Genomic DNA, 15746 nt, shown 5'->3' on the forward strand with positions numbered 1-15746 from the left:
TAAGATACGGCTGGTACAAGAATTGAAGCCAAACGATTTTCCACAACGTCTAACATTTGGTGAATAGGCGCTGGCAAAGTTGGAGGAAGAGCCACTTTTTTATCGAAAAATTATATTCAGCAACGAAGCTCATTTCTAGTTGAATGGATACGTCAAAAAGCAAAATTGCCGCATCTGGAGTGAAGACCAACCAGAATCATTGCAAGAACTACCAATGCATTCCGAAAAAGTCACTGTTTGGTGTGGTTTATGGGCCGGTGGTATTATCGGGCCGTACTTCTTCAATACCGACCATGGTCGGAACATTACTGTGAATGGCGAGCGTTACCATGTGATGATTGAATATTTTTTTTACCCAAAATGGAAGAATTGGACTTGCCTGACATGTGGTTTCAACAAGAAGGTGCCACACGGCACGCGAAATAATTGCCAAATCATCTTCAAACATAAATTATACTGATCGTTCTATCGATTCAATAAAGATTTCATCAATTTTTTCAAAATCAAATCCGATACCTCTTAAAAAATCATTGATTATTTATCATTAAGCTTTGAGAATTTTTGAAATATAGAACTAAAATTTGCAGGTAATTAGTGCAATTTTGCTCTCATAACTGGTAATATATAGCAACTTTCTTCCGTTCTTTGCACATGAGGCAGCTTCTTCTTGCATGTCTAGTCTTTTTTAAGAAGAAAATACTACGCATATTCCAAAATATTGATGATTAATGGGTACACACCACGAAGCATTCAATTTTGACGGAAATTTTTCTAGAATTGCTGTTTGAGTTAGATACAGTGCCCCCTAATTGTATACCATAACTCCAGATGGGTTTGAGTGTGGCTTTATTCAGTAGCAGGTTTGTTTATTGAGTTTTAAGCTCAATTGCTTTGATTTAGTTAATATGTATGTTTCTCAGATTAGTCGTCGGTCCAAATGAATTCCAAAGTATTTTCCACTTTCTTTTTACGGCAGAAAATGCACGACAGATCTCTTTCCGTTGAGTTTGGGTAGCATGAATAGATTTATTTTTATTCTCATCATTTTCCAGGTTTTAGCCACGAGAAAATGGCCTCCCAGTTGGTTTACAATATTTGTGAAGCAATAGCAGGATCCTGATACTTTACATTGTTGTGTGTGGCAATCGGGCCAAGTGCAATTCCCTTTGAAACGCTTGATATGATAGATGCAGCGTGGTGATGGGATTTTGAAAGTGCCTAACTTGCATGAAGAACTTTAGGATATGGAAAAAGTTGTTCTGTAGGTTTTTCCTAATTTTGTATATCAGTCTATTCGAATAGTCGATTCTACTCGATGAACTCATTCTATAGAGGCATGATTTAGATCAAAATTGATGGTTAGGTATTAATCGACTGGTCTTCAGTATATGTTCTTATTTTAGTAGTTTTAACGTCGCAATTAGTTATCTATATTAATGGGTCAATAGATGTTTTCTATTCGGTACATTTTTGCTGGCTTAAGGATTAGTGTGATTTGAGTTACCTTCCACAGAAGCGGAAGAGAACTCGTTATCAATATTGGATTGTACAATTGTATTAGAGAACTTAACCCCTCATTTGATAGTTCTATCAGGATTTTGGCACCAATTAGGTTAGATTAGCATAGCTCCAATCGATAAGGATAACCATGGAAAATCTTTTACATCGGCTTCAATGCTAAACTTGTTCTTTAGGGAGTGGAGTTTGAAGACTTGTTCTAAGTGTTCAGCAAACATATTGACTTTATTTTGATTGCTTTTTCCATTGACTTTCAGGGGCTCGGATAGAAGGATTTGGCAGTCTATTTAGTCATTTGCTTTTATTATGTTTAAGTTCCTGAGCTCTGTATTTATGTTTGTTATTATTGAGTAGAGTATTTAATTGTTTGACAAAACCTATGTTGTAAGCAGGAGCTTGTGTTCGTTGCCATATTTTTTTACACAATTTTTTATTTAATTATTGACGATGGTCGTTTTCAAAGAAACTTGGGATTCTGGAAACTATCGAAAGTCATTCCAATTAATATATTTCTGTCTCAGCTTAGAGGTGTTTCCGTTTCTGTTGTGTAAATGCTGACTGTGATTAGAACAGGGATGTAATCAGAAAATTGTTGAAAACTCGATTGTGCTTCTAAATTTGATTCTTATCAGTTGACCAATAGGTCGATTCATCAGTGATATGCATCTTAGCCCTACGTTTTTCAATGCTTTAGTATCTTTCTACCTTTTGGGGTTATTAGTATAGAACCTCATTGTAAATGTTTGGCGTTTGCTTGAAGGAATCTATTATCAAGTTTGGTAAATAACTGCTCGTATTGTTCGCTACTTTCGCTACTTTATTAGTTTTCTATGCTTACGTTATTTACCTGTATGAAATTTATTAAGTCTATGTCTAGGTCTGGATGCCATGATATAGATATTAGAAATCTTCTTTTAAGTATTTAAATTATACGAGCTATTTTAAAAACCATTGTGATGGCATATTATACGGATGAACGACTATTAACACCAAGTCTACATTTTTCAACCAAAAACACACCATATTTGTGTTAGTATCCCCGACAAGATGAATCAAGCGAAGCACAAGGACTGTTCTTGAACGATTCTTTTTTTTTAACTATTTAGGTACAGAAAATTAATGAAAAGTGACTAAATTTATCATCTTATGTTCACATCATGCGAGCGAAATGACCAAGCCACATATTTTTGAAGAAGTTGGGCTTACAGAGCTAGAAGCTTAGATCTAGATGAAATTTGAGTGCAAGCCATGTGGTATAATCTAAGCAAAATTACACATAAAATGGTTTCACTGGAGTAATACTATTGAATTTAAAATGTGAGTGACTTAAATTACACCAAAAAACCTTGGCGCTCATATTTCTGTTGTTGTGACTGTACAGTTTAGGAAATTACCATTGCTAAGGAATTTGAAAGTAGAAAGATACCTTCTTTACGTAATAAAATAGAGTGGACCGTTTAATTAAAATAGCTTTTAAATCTTATATATAAATGAATATGTATAATATAAATCCATTAGCATAAACTCACCAACAGGGCGATAATTAGTTACATTTTAAAGTTAAATAAGGCATATGAAAATATCTAATTACATAGACATGAGAATGACTTAACTCGAAAAGATGTACTCATTTTATTTATCTGAGTTTACTTCATAGAAAATATTTATCCACCCTTACTTTTATGATTAAATGAATTGAAATCTTAAGAACTTCATTTCAGGATCATTAAGCAGTATATAATATTGAATTAAAAGAAATCTTACAACCTGTGATGAAAACTTAGAAATTGTATTATAGGATGGTTTATCGGTAGCTAAAGCACAGAATCTCCTAATTTTTTACACCCTGATATTTAATTAAAATATGTACAATACCTAAATTCTTGCATAAATTTCTTTAATTTCTTATTTCCTAGACCTTTTGATATGTTTATGTTTCTTAATGTTCTTGATATTAGGTCTCTTCTGTTTTAAAATTAGTTTTTTTAATAATTTTATCAAAATATGATATTGACACTGACAATTTGCGTATTTATATCAATCAATAGATCACCTACATCATGAGTATCAAAATAAAAATAAAATCAAAATAGAAATTATAAATTATCTATAGTTTTATTAGTATTTACAAAATAGATTTTGTAAATATTGTATATATATTATGTAAAATACATTTTACGTAAGCTATTTAGGTCTTTCTTTAACATGTATAGCTTTTTCTATTTATCAATGTGAACCATTTCTAAAAATTCTCTTTTTCGTGTATTAGATTCCGTTCCAAGAATTTTTGAATCTTTATAATGAAATATGTGTTTTTTTGATATATCATGGTTCGTTAATCCAGATTTTTTTATCGTATTGATGACCTTTTAATCTATTTTCTAAATACTGAGATGTCTGCCCTATGTAGACAGCGTCCTTTATGACTTACACTAATACTGATATTTCATTTCTATTTTGCTTTTTAATGAATAGTATTATCTGTTTATCCTTTTCTTGAATATGTTGTTTATCATTTTTTCCGGATAATTATTTTCCTTCAATGCAGTTTTTGCTTTTTGAATAGCCAAGCATTTAAATTCAGGATAGTTGGATAGATCTATCAGCCAAACTTATTATCACTGATCTTTTTTGAGACATAAGATGCCATTTAATTAAAATTTTAATATCTTCAGGACCAATTTGGTATCGCATACCATTCTGTTCTTATGTTATTGTTAATTTTATAAAATGTGACATCAAAAAATCGATTTTATTATTTTGATCGATTTCGATTGTTATTACGCGGAGCACGACCTTCATCTACCTACCTACTCCACGTTCAGAATTAGTTGAGTGCTCAATATTTTACAAAGCAAAAAATGCACAATCATTTGCCAGTTGAAATCAGATATCATGTTCTCCTGCAGTTCGCAATAATTTGAAGGCATATTCACTAGAAGGTGCCTGCCACTCAGTAAACGACTACTATTCTAATAATATTTAATTCCGGGCATGCTGTATACTATTATTATCTATTATTATACCGGGGACTTTTAGAAGATTTATGGCATTTTGGATGTTTTATCGTTATTTTCATGAGAGGAGGTTCGAGTTGGTGAGGAGAAATCAAATACCGATTAATATTGATCTCAGGTTGAAAATATTTTGTAAATGCTTTACGGCTGTGAGTGCTTTTTCTACTGTTGCTTTTTAACCAGTGTCCTTCAGTATTGCAGATAGAGGGATTTTGAATTTGAAAACGGTGTGTAACCTTCCATAATGGTTATTGCGTTTTTTTGATTATTTAATGCAAAGAGTCTCAAACCGACTATGCCGTACCAATCAGGTGCAAAGGCATTACATTCAAATAATTTGCTTTTCACGGGATCTAGATAGGACATCGTGGAATTTTTGAAGCATGGAGATATTACTGTAAAATTTCTATAGTTTGAAGCGGTAAATCATACATGCAGTATCATTTGAAATATAATTATACAAATCTATTATTATCAACCCAAAATTCAATTGTTTTGTATAAATTCTATTCAGTACTCAAATATTTAACGTTATTACAAAAAATGACGCTTTGCTATTATTTAAGATAAATGTGGAAAAAATGAATACTTTATGTTCTATATTTATACGAAAAGTTTGTAATTGATTATGGAAAAAGAAGTTTAGTATCAAGCTTGAAATTTTGTGTTTCCAATTTCAGCAACGAAATCGTTGAAAATGTTTTGGGGTGTCTATACTCGTGAAGGTAGTGAGGTCCTCGGAAATTTGCTTCATACAAACCATGACATTTCGCTATCAACTGGTCGCTAAGATCGTGCGATTTTATTTGGTGTTTTTATTCGAAATGCTAGGTCTATGTAAATAAGCCACAAGCTCATGGCTGAAATTCAACAGAGAATCGGTGACATGGAGCCAATCTTTGTTGAAATACAATCAAAACTTACATGAAAAGCGCAATAGGTATGATTGGAACCTTGGGAGTCATATGCCGGTCATTTTATTTCATACACAATAGAAGCATATATGTTACAACGACAGAATAGATGGAAGTCATTCCAAAAGAAGCTTTCCACTTATAGATACAACAGATTTCAATGCTGACCAAAGGCCAAAAGAAGAAGAATTATTACACTAAAAATATTTCACCCGTCGTTTCTAAGTTATAGGCCTTTAAAGTTGCGAAGTCAAAACTTATATTTAAGTATATTTTCTAAATTATACATTCGAATAAAATGGTTAACAATCCCTAATATTTACAGGAAAAACCTGTACAATCTGTACAATGAATTTTTCAATCGATTTTTTAACAAAAAGGAAGTCTTTGTTCAACTCGATAAAATTTATGGTTTAGGAGGTGTGTATATTTTTAGATAGTTGTACATGCCAAGCAAACCGCTCGCCATAAAGAGAAATTCTGAAAAAAATTATAATAAATTGTAATTATTTATTGAGAATACTTACCAATGGATTGACAGTATAAATGTTTGATTTTGTTTTAATGCCTCCTGTAAGTAATTTCAAGTCCCGGAACACTCTGTATTTCCGATGACAAAATAACTATTTCGTTATAATTTATAATCGTAAAAACTACTGACTTATTTCATAAATTTTAAACTAATTTCGGCAACGTCGCTTCCGTAAGCATTAGAAACACTGCAATTATATATTTCGAAATGTTCCTCCTGTGATTTTCGAATCATGTCACTTGGGTGGGTTTATCCATTTAGAAGTTATGTGAACATATCTATAAAAGATTTCCAATCGAAATTTGTTAAAACGCACAGAGAGTGACGGAGAATTTTTCAAGGAATAAAAAACAGTAGCTTTAACGCTATAAAATTGAAATCATTGCTGTTTACTTTATACACGCCACTGAAGACCGTCGCGGCGCAGCGGCCGCCGACTGCTCCGCCTTTTATTAATTTTAACCAAATATTGCTAGGGCCAGCTGTTTTTTATCTGTGAAAAACGAGCAGGGATCTTTCTTATTTAAGATTTGCACATCAGGCGCTTCAGTCGCGCTTAGGGATGTTACAGTTATTTAATAACGGTATATGGAAAATAGTTTTAAATCGATTATATTTTCAGTTGATTTTAACATTGATCAATTCATGTTATAAAATGTAATTAAACAGACGAAACGATATGATAGAATGACCCTATAGTTAAGTTGTGATAGAGCCATCGCTCAAATTAGGAAAACTTCGAGTGTCCTTGTACAGTAGGACATTCGGATTAATGAGACAACATTTTAAATTATTACTGACTTAGATAGATCCCTTGCTATTTCATTACAACTATCCTTCTAAAATTCGTAAAAAATGTGAGAATATGATGATGAAAATTTCTTTAGTCTCTTGTCGAGTCTCCCGTTGACCTCTAGGGTCATTTGACCACTTATGGAATCACTACTCTGAAAATATTTGTATAACACTGTCGGTTCTGCTGTGGTCCTTTGGGGTTTCACCAGAATAACTGGTCTAACGATGGAAATCTGTGTTAAACCCGTTTCCGTGAAAATTGGAGGTCCACCTGAACCAATTTAGAAACCACACTGTCAGATATTTGTTTAGGAATATCCAAACAAGAGTAATTAATAAAAAGTTTTGCGGTCTTGCTTTTATTCATTTACATTACTTTGTTTTGATCCATATTGAATCACATTCAAAGACTGTTTTGACCCTCTACGTACAATGAAACGGGCGCGAATTTTATGGGAGTTGATCTCGAGTTACCTTTGTAGGTGAAATTTCATTTGCTGTCTTCACACAGTTTAACTTTTTAACAGCTGTTCGATACCAAAACTTCCCAATTTTCTGTCTTTTACATGTAAATTGTGAAAAGTTTTTCGTTTGTCTGTCTGGTTTAATCAAGTCCGCGGATGTTTTTGAATATTAAATAGACGCGAAGTGTTCCAAAATTAACGAATAACTTCTCACATTCCCATTTTTTAGCAGTAGATATAATTATCACTATAAAAAAAAATAGTGATCCTCTGATCACTTTTTTTGTTTACTTTACTTAGCTTTGTTATTTTCTTCATTTTTAAACTGGTCACCAAATATTGAATATAATTGGAGGTTAGGAATTTAGAATCAATTTTAGAAATTAGTAAGAATTGGTAATTGAAAAATGAATTTAACTTTTTGTTTTTGTTCGTGTTTTATTTATATGGTTAACATCAACATATTCAGCAAAACTCTTTGATGAACATATTGATATACTGGGCGAATAAGTTATAAAATACAATTATTAAATTATTAAATTACCAAGAACTTAATTTGTTTCACTTGGCATATATCCATGCTGCGTCTACAAATATAACTTCTCTATATTTTCGAATAGCACCTGCTCTTTGGCTATCAATATTTGTTCGTTTTATCAATGCTCTTCTGTTGTAAATTTCTGAAATCACAATTGTAACAAAACAGAAGCTGATACTACACCTAAATTGCTAGAAAAAACTGCTTTGAAATAAATATTTCCAGTTCGCAACAATCTTTAAATACCGATCCAGAACCCTAGAAAGTTTGAGGCATGCAATTCTGCCTTTTAGTTGGCTGAATCCCACAACAAATGCTTCGAAGAGCTCAGCTTATGGAGTGTAGAGAAGGAGTAACGTCTCTTATGGACGGTACGTTTAAAATATGGTCTGAATTCTGTAGGGATAATACGTGGCGCTGATTGTACTATGGGATTGAGATCTGAGGTTAGACACTTACTATATCTGAAACTAACTTCAGATTCTATAAACTAACGAAAACAGAATATTATGTAGGTGGTGAAAAGAATTAAACAACGTTTAAAAATATTAAAAAAATAGTAAAAAAAGAATACAAAAAATCATGGTGAAAACTTGTTGTATTTCTGGATGTATAAGTGGTTCTTTAAAAGATCGTGGAATTCGTTCATCTCAAAATATAAAACAAGCAAGTCTCTTTGGAATACCAAAGGTAAGTCATGTTTGAATCTGTTAGAAAGCAAAATTCATTAGAGGAAAATCAATAATTATTTATCCATGTTCCCAAAATATTTGTTGATTAACATTGATTTCTCATTAAATTTGAAAAATAATAAGTAACACAGTGACGTTAATTCAAAATCATTAAATTTATTTTATAGGACGCTACGCTGCTAGCACAATGGTCTTCCATTTTGAACATGACTTTAACGAAACATCATTGTATCTGCGATTATCATTTTAAAGAAGAAGATATTGTGAAATCGCGGAAAATTTATTATTCAGGTGGAATAATCAAAGAATATGAATTGAAACGATGGACCCTATTGCCAAATGCTGTACCAGTTAATCTACAGCCCAGACAATATGATATTGAAGTAAAGTTTTATAGAAAATTTCATTGACTTTCAAAGATATTACAAAATTTGTACTAACTTTAAATGTAGCTTTCAGAAAATCAAGAAAACCTGCACTATCAAACGGTTAAAATAATAAATGACGATAAATTTTCAAAGGTATAAGGTTTAAAGTAAAAACTAAGCAGTAATTTAATTTTAATTAATTTCAATAAATATTTCGTAGAAGCCAACCATCAATGTGCGAAAGCCTTTTCAACAGTTGGACAATCATATTAACATTAGAAAAAAACCAGCGTCAACATCAATCGAAAAGCTTCAAAAAAAACTCATGAAGAGTGGATTCTTAAACTCGATGAAGCTTTGGAAAATTGTGCTTTGCCAGGTGACCAGGTTCTTATGTATGGAAATGAACAGGGTCAAAAAGAAGCAAGTGATAATGATAACTCCAAAGATTTGAACCGAATTGATTTACCTAAGACTGTTCGAGAGAATGAAGACAAGCTCATAGATCATGACTATAATGTAACTTATACTAGTGAACAAGTATTAGCATATTTGGCTGGCTATGTGTCCCGTAAAATGAAAAAAAATACGAATTCTGCAAAAATTGTTTTGATTCTTTATCTTCGGCTGGATCGGTAGAAGAGAATCAACAAAATAAATTAATCAACGAACTGTCCTTGTATGGCGGCCTAGCATATCCCAGTCAGAGATTGTTTGAATTAACTCGCCGGTTATAAAATACAGTTTTGGATGTTGTTGGGAAAAAGGGAATTGAAGGGAATACTATACAAATGATTTTTGATCGAATTACTCAAATTCAATTGCCCAAAATTGGTTGCCACGAACATTCTCTATTGTTAACAAGAGAGATTATTATTTATTATTTAACCATGAGAGGACATTTCTTGGCCAAAACATTTAACAAGGAGTATATAGAAAAAAAAAATAAAAGTAAAATGTATGAGAAATTATCAAAGTTGTGACTGACGTTTGATTATATTCATGTGAAAAGCTGTGCAATCCTTAATATCTTATTAGATTTTTATTTTTTATTAAGAACTTGATATATTTCTGTACCTGTTTGCATAAGCTAATTACCAATGATATTTTAACAAAACTATAATTATTATATTTGTTGCGGATAGAGTTCAATATTTTATTTCTATGAACCAAAATGTTTTATTTTCAATTATTTTATTATTCTTATTGATATTTTTATATGACTATAACTATTATATTAGTTGCTAATGAAGTTCAATATTTTATTTTTAATTTATTATGAACCGAAATATTTTTTTTATTATTTTTATTGATCTAATTATATCGCTATAATTATTATATTAGTTACGGATAAAATTCAATATTTTATTTTAATCAACCAAAATGTTTTTTTTTATACTATTTCATTATTGTTACATGATTCTACTTTTTTTTCATATTAGAATATATGTATTATCTAAACCAAATAAATAGCTAAATAATAAAGTTAATTTAACGAGATTTTGTTTTGTTAATCGTTTCATTATTTTAATACTACTAATTTCATTATCACGGTGCATTATTTAAAGCATTACTATACAGTTATTTTCAAATCAGCGCGTAAAATTCAAGCGAATACCCTCTATAATCAGCGCCACCTATTTTTCCATCAAAAATCAGCTCACATTTTTTAACCCAGAGACGTTACTCCTTCTCTACACTCCATAGCTCTGCTTAACTTCAGAATTAGCACTGCTTTGAAGATGACGGACGAACAAACTAAAATTATTATTAAAATCAAATTCGAACTATTCCTCTTGATGCCACAATAAAATTTTGCCTTAACATTAAGTAAGATTTTATATTAGTTAGCCAATCAGTAATCCTTTGTTTAGAATAAGCAGGGCAGTCATCTTGTAGGAATTAATGAGTCTGTTTACTATTTACAGGAAGTATCTTTCACTAAACTGATTATCTAGTCAATCAGTAATACTTTGAGCAAACTAAACAGGGCAGCCGTCACGTTGAAAGAAATGAGCTTGTCGAATATTTAAACGAAGTTCGTCAATAAATCTATGAAGAATTTGTATGCTGATTCATTGTTCCTTCAATAAAAAATGTCCAATGGTTCCTAGCTCGTATGACGGGGCTAAGCAAAAATTTCCTTTTCTTTACCGCCTTCGTTCTATAATTACGTAAGGAGGCGGACTTTACTCGAATATCTACAGTTTTGGCAAGACGGAACAACCATTTATGGTACTTTCGATATAAAACTTTTTTGTTTCTTACAATTAGCTACCCTAAAGATAAACAGAACCGCAATTGTATTGCTTCGTCACCCTGTTCCAAATTTTGACTTTTTTGTTATTACGTCTAATAGTATGTAACAGAGTGATATATATATATATATATATATATATATATATATATATATATATATATATATATATATATATATATATATATATCAAATTTTGATTCTAAACAACTAATGTCAATAAGTTTTTGTGGTATATGCCACATATGACTGTAGAGAAAAATAGATTTTTTTGAAAATTTACAAATGCTAAACATTTAAAAATTGCAGAGATTGGTTTTTAATCGAGCAGGGATGCACTCTGAAGAATAAAAATTTGAATCAAGAACTCTTTATCATGGACATAAACTTTCATGAAATTATACAATATCTTCGGAAACTAGTATGTTTTCGGAGTTATTTTCGAATACTTGACCATTTACAGAAGTTTTCCAGGGTCGAAACAACATGGAAAAAAATTTTTGACAAATAATAATATTAGTGGCTAATATTGACAAGCTGAAATGGCGCGCACCTTATCGACCCTGTTTTTTGTAGGCAGCTCCCCGTCTATATGTTATTTAAGTAATCGTTATCTATAAGGACGTTTTTACAAAACATTGAAAATGAATTCTTTGTTAGCTGATACAATATTATCAAATTGAACATTCTAAATTTTCTCTGTCAGTTCATACATAGAAATCTCAAAAATTCTTTCATTGTAACGTCTAAGAAACATATTTTAAGCCTGACCTGGGCGCTGAGATTACCCAGCTGTTATCAAATGATTTACAACTGCCGTTTCTCCGTTACTACATATTTTTATTTCGTTATAACAATTACTCTTTAGTATACCCTTGTAAATGTTCCAGGAATTAACCTCAATTGATTAAATTTCTCATTCTCTTGAACATTCTGGTAATAAATATGTAAATTATGGTATTATAGAAATACCCATCTCTAACAGTGACGTATGCCTTATTCAAGTTTTTCTTTTTCTATCCGTTCCGATTTTCTCATTCTGCCGTTTTATTCATATTCATCTCGTCTGTTTTGTGAGGTCCTTTGAGTTTTCCTACGGCATCGGCAGGCCTTAACAGATCGCATATTTATGAATAATTTGTGGGGTGTTATTCAGCGGAGAATTCTAATATGATTGAAAAAGTATACAGTGTCAATAACAAGATTTTTTAATGAGTTAATAATTAAATATTTAGACTAAAATTTCAAATAATACTTTCTATTGTTTACAAAACAACAAAATTGGTTCGTATTCTGGATTCATTGTTCACCTCTATTGACGTTTGAAAGAAAATCAACATATGTCGCCGACTTCGTAATTTTCGCGAATACCGATGTTCTTCCTCTCCCTATCAGCAGTTCGGGTTCACTTGAACAAGCTCCCATACCTCGCTGCCTCATCTTTAATATTAACTCTATGTTCTAAAGCCGTATTCAAATTCTCTTTTCCAAACTAGACTATTTATCTTGAGTTATTCACATTTTAACTAGCTTTTTTCGGGCGATCCTAAATTGGACGCTAAGATAAAAGTTAACCCGTAAAATTTTGTTTACCAGTGAGGGATATCATAAATTGGACGCCGCTGATATCTGCAACAAAATTTGACACTACACACTTCCGCCCGCTCTTAATGGCTAATTCGATTAAGAGTGGAAGTTAACATAAATCTAATCTAAATAATTCCAAGCTTAGATATTTATTCCCAAGTTTCCAAAAACTACTCTGAGTTATGGAATAAAATTTACCTGTAATCAGCAATATCAATGTTTTATTTGTACGAGGTCGTTGGTCTGCTGTGTCAGCAATACGATATTAACTTTAATAAAATTAAGCAGAATGAATTTAGACTTCATGGTAGTAACATAAAAATCTGTGTAAAATAAATTGAATAATTTTTTTTTAAAAAATATATTTTGTGATTTCAAAAATATAATGTCTCTTATAAATACGAGGATATATTAAAAAATTCTTCGCCTACTATAGAACCAAACAAAATTTCAATGTCAAAATATTTTATTACTCAATATATTCTCCGCTTAATTGGATACATTTATTGCAGCGAACCTGCAACGTCTCTAGACCTTTCAAAAAAATGTTTCTTTTTGCTCTGCAAACCATACCTCCGCAACTTTTCTTAACTCCTCGTTGAAAGAAAATTTAAGACCTTTTAAACTTTTTTTCAGTTGAGGAAAGAGATGATAGTCGGACGGAATCGAACCTGGAGAATAAGAGGGGTGCTTTAGTAATTCAAACCCAAAATCACGAATTTTTTGTATGGCAACATGAGTGTGCAGGGGCGTTGTCCTGCAAAAACAAAACACCATTGGACAGCTTTCCGTGTCTTTTCTTTTTAATTTTTTCCCGTAGAATGGTCAGTAATGTCGAATAATCTCCAGTTATTGTTCTACCCTTATCCAAAAAATCAATCATCAATCACTTCTTAGGTCTTGGAGAACCAAAGTGTCGCCATTCCATCAATTGTTGCTTCGTTTCTGGATCGTAGATATGTACCCAAGTCTCATCCATAGTAACAATTCGGCTTAAGAAGTCAACATTCTAACATTTGAGGATCTATTTTGCAGAAATTTTTCTCATGTCTAAATTGACGTGAACTATATGATGAACGCGTTCGTATGAGATATTCAGTGCTTCAGATATCCGTTTTAGCCCAATTCGACGCTCTGATAAAATCATGTCATGAACTGCATCGATATTTTCGGGGACTGACGCAGAAACTGTCCTTCCCAATCTGACATCATCTTAAACGGAAAATTTACCTCTTTTGAAGCTTGCAGTTCAATTTTTAACGGTCGCATACGACGGACATTGATTTTCACAATTTCAAGTTTATTTTCTAAATGCCATACAAAATTTAGAAAATTACCGTACGTGGCGGAAAAAAATCCTATCAAATATAGTCCAGGCGAGATAGCCCAAAAATCATCATTTTGCGTAGTTTTCCACGATCAGTATGAAACTTTGTATTTAGGTGGTGGATAGCGTGTACAATGACATATCTTTATCCTTGGTCTGAGAAATTTTTTTGTCATTGTCAAAAGCACCGATATATGTCGAATTTTAAGGAAATTTCTCATTTTTTGCTTATAACTTCATTGCTAGTGGCTTTACCAAAAAAAAGTTAAATTCTTTTTTTTTGTCATTAAAAGACCTACAAAAGTAGACGTCACGCGTTTAAAAATATTAATTTGTTAAAGAGATACAGTAAAACACAATAATAATTATTATTTTTATATAAACAATGATAAAGTAGCTTAATAATTGTCATTGGTTCTTGTAATTATGCAAAAATACTCTGAACTATCAATAAATGACGTGTGCAAAAGCTGGAGATTGTACGTTTAATGGTTCATGAGTTATGGCCTTATAAACAAATTAACAGCAATAACAAATAACTTGGTCTGTGCGTTGAATGTGGTTGTGCTGATTTTTTTATGAGTAGATTTCATTATTTTATGTAGGAAGTCGACGTTCATTTAAAAAAAAATTGAATTTTGCAATCAAGGGAATTTATTTTTGAAATCCCCTCTAAGGGGATTTCAAAAATGAAATCTCGTGCGGATTCGTCTTTTTTTCATAATTTTTTTTGACGTAGATCGAAAGTGCATAAAAATAGCTTTCATTTAAAAAAAAAAAATTGAGTTTCGTTGGAAAACCACGGAGATACAGACCGGGAAAGTGAAAAATTAACTGTACAACAAATTTAGCGAGTTGACGAAAAAAAAAATACCACATAATTTGTTATTTACAGTATTGTCTTTACATGAAAAATCACGTATCTCGTGGAAATTTCTCCCTGCAAAAAAAATTAACAAATGTCAGCGGAGCGCTCGGTTTTCCTTGATCGCGCGCGGTGGGGATAGCGGATTCAAGCGCGAAAAAAAGTGGTTTCGAGCGTTCAAATTCGACCGCGCATCTTTAGCCGTACTTTTCTCGGGAACTAATTGCTATAAAGGGATGATTTTTTTTTTAATTTGATACCTCGCCTCGAGAGGAATCGATTGGCATAGCTAAAAAATACTCAATACACAACCACATTCAACGCACACACCAAGTTATTTGTTATTGCTGTTAATTTGTTTATAAGGCCATAACTCATGAACCATTAAACGTACAATCTCCAGCTTTTGCACACGTCATTTATTGATAGTTCAGAGTAATTTGCACAATTACAAGAACCAATGACAATTATTAAGCTACTTTGTCATTGTTTATATAAAAATAATAATTATTATTGTGTTTTACTGTATCTCTTTAACAAATTAATATTTTTCAACGCGTGACGTCTACTTTTGTAGGTCTTTTAATGACAAAAAAAAAGAATTTAACTTTTTTTTGGTAAAGCCACTAGCAATGAAGTTATAAGCAAAAAATGAGAAATTTCCTTAAAATTCGACATATATCGGTGCTTTTGACAATGACAAAAAAATTTTTTAGACCACGGATAAAGATATGTCATTGTACACACTTTCCACCATCTAAATACAAAGTTTCATACTGATCGTGGAAAACTAAGCGATTTTTCCTAAATTGCCTGGACTAATAGTGTAAATATTTATGCTATTAGGTCACATTACAAGAATGTTGAGAATT

The 15746-nt window shown here is 31.6% G+C and overlaps 1 protein-coding gene across 2 annotated transcripts in view; it reads left to right on the forward strand.

Moving 5' to 3' along the window:
* Positions 1 to 15746, forward strand: part of LOC130901364 (homeobox protein PKNOX2-like) — a 56432-nt gene that overhangs the window by 25640 nt on the left and 15046 nt on the right. The gene's annotated exons all lie outside the window — the stretch shown is intronic.

This window comes from Diorhabda carinulata, chromosome X (assembly GCF_026250575.1).
Source record: "Diorhabda carinulata isolate Delta chromosome X, icDioCari1.1, whole genome shotgun sequence".
NCBI lineage: Eukaryota > Metazoa > Arthropoda > Insecta > Coleoptera > Chrysomelidae > Diorhabda > Diorhabda carinulata.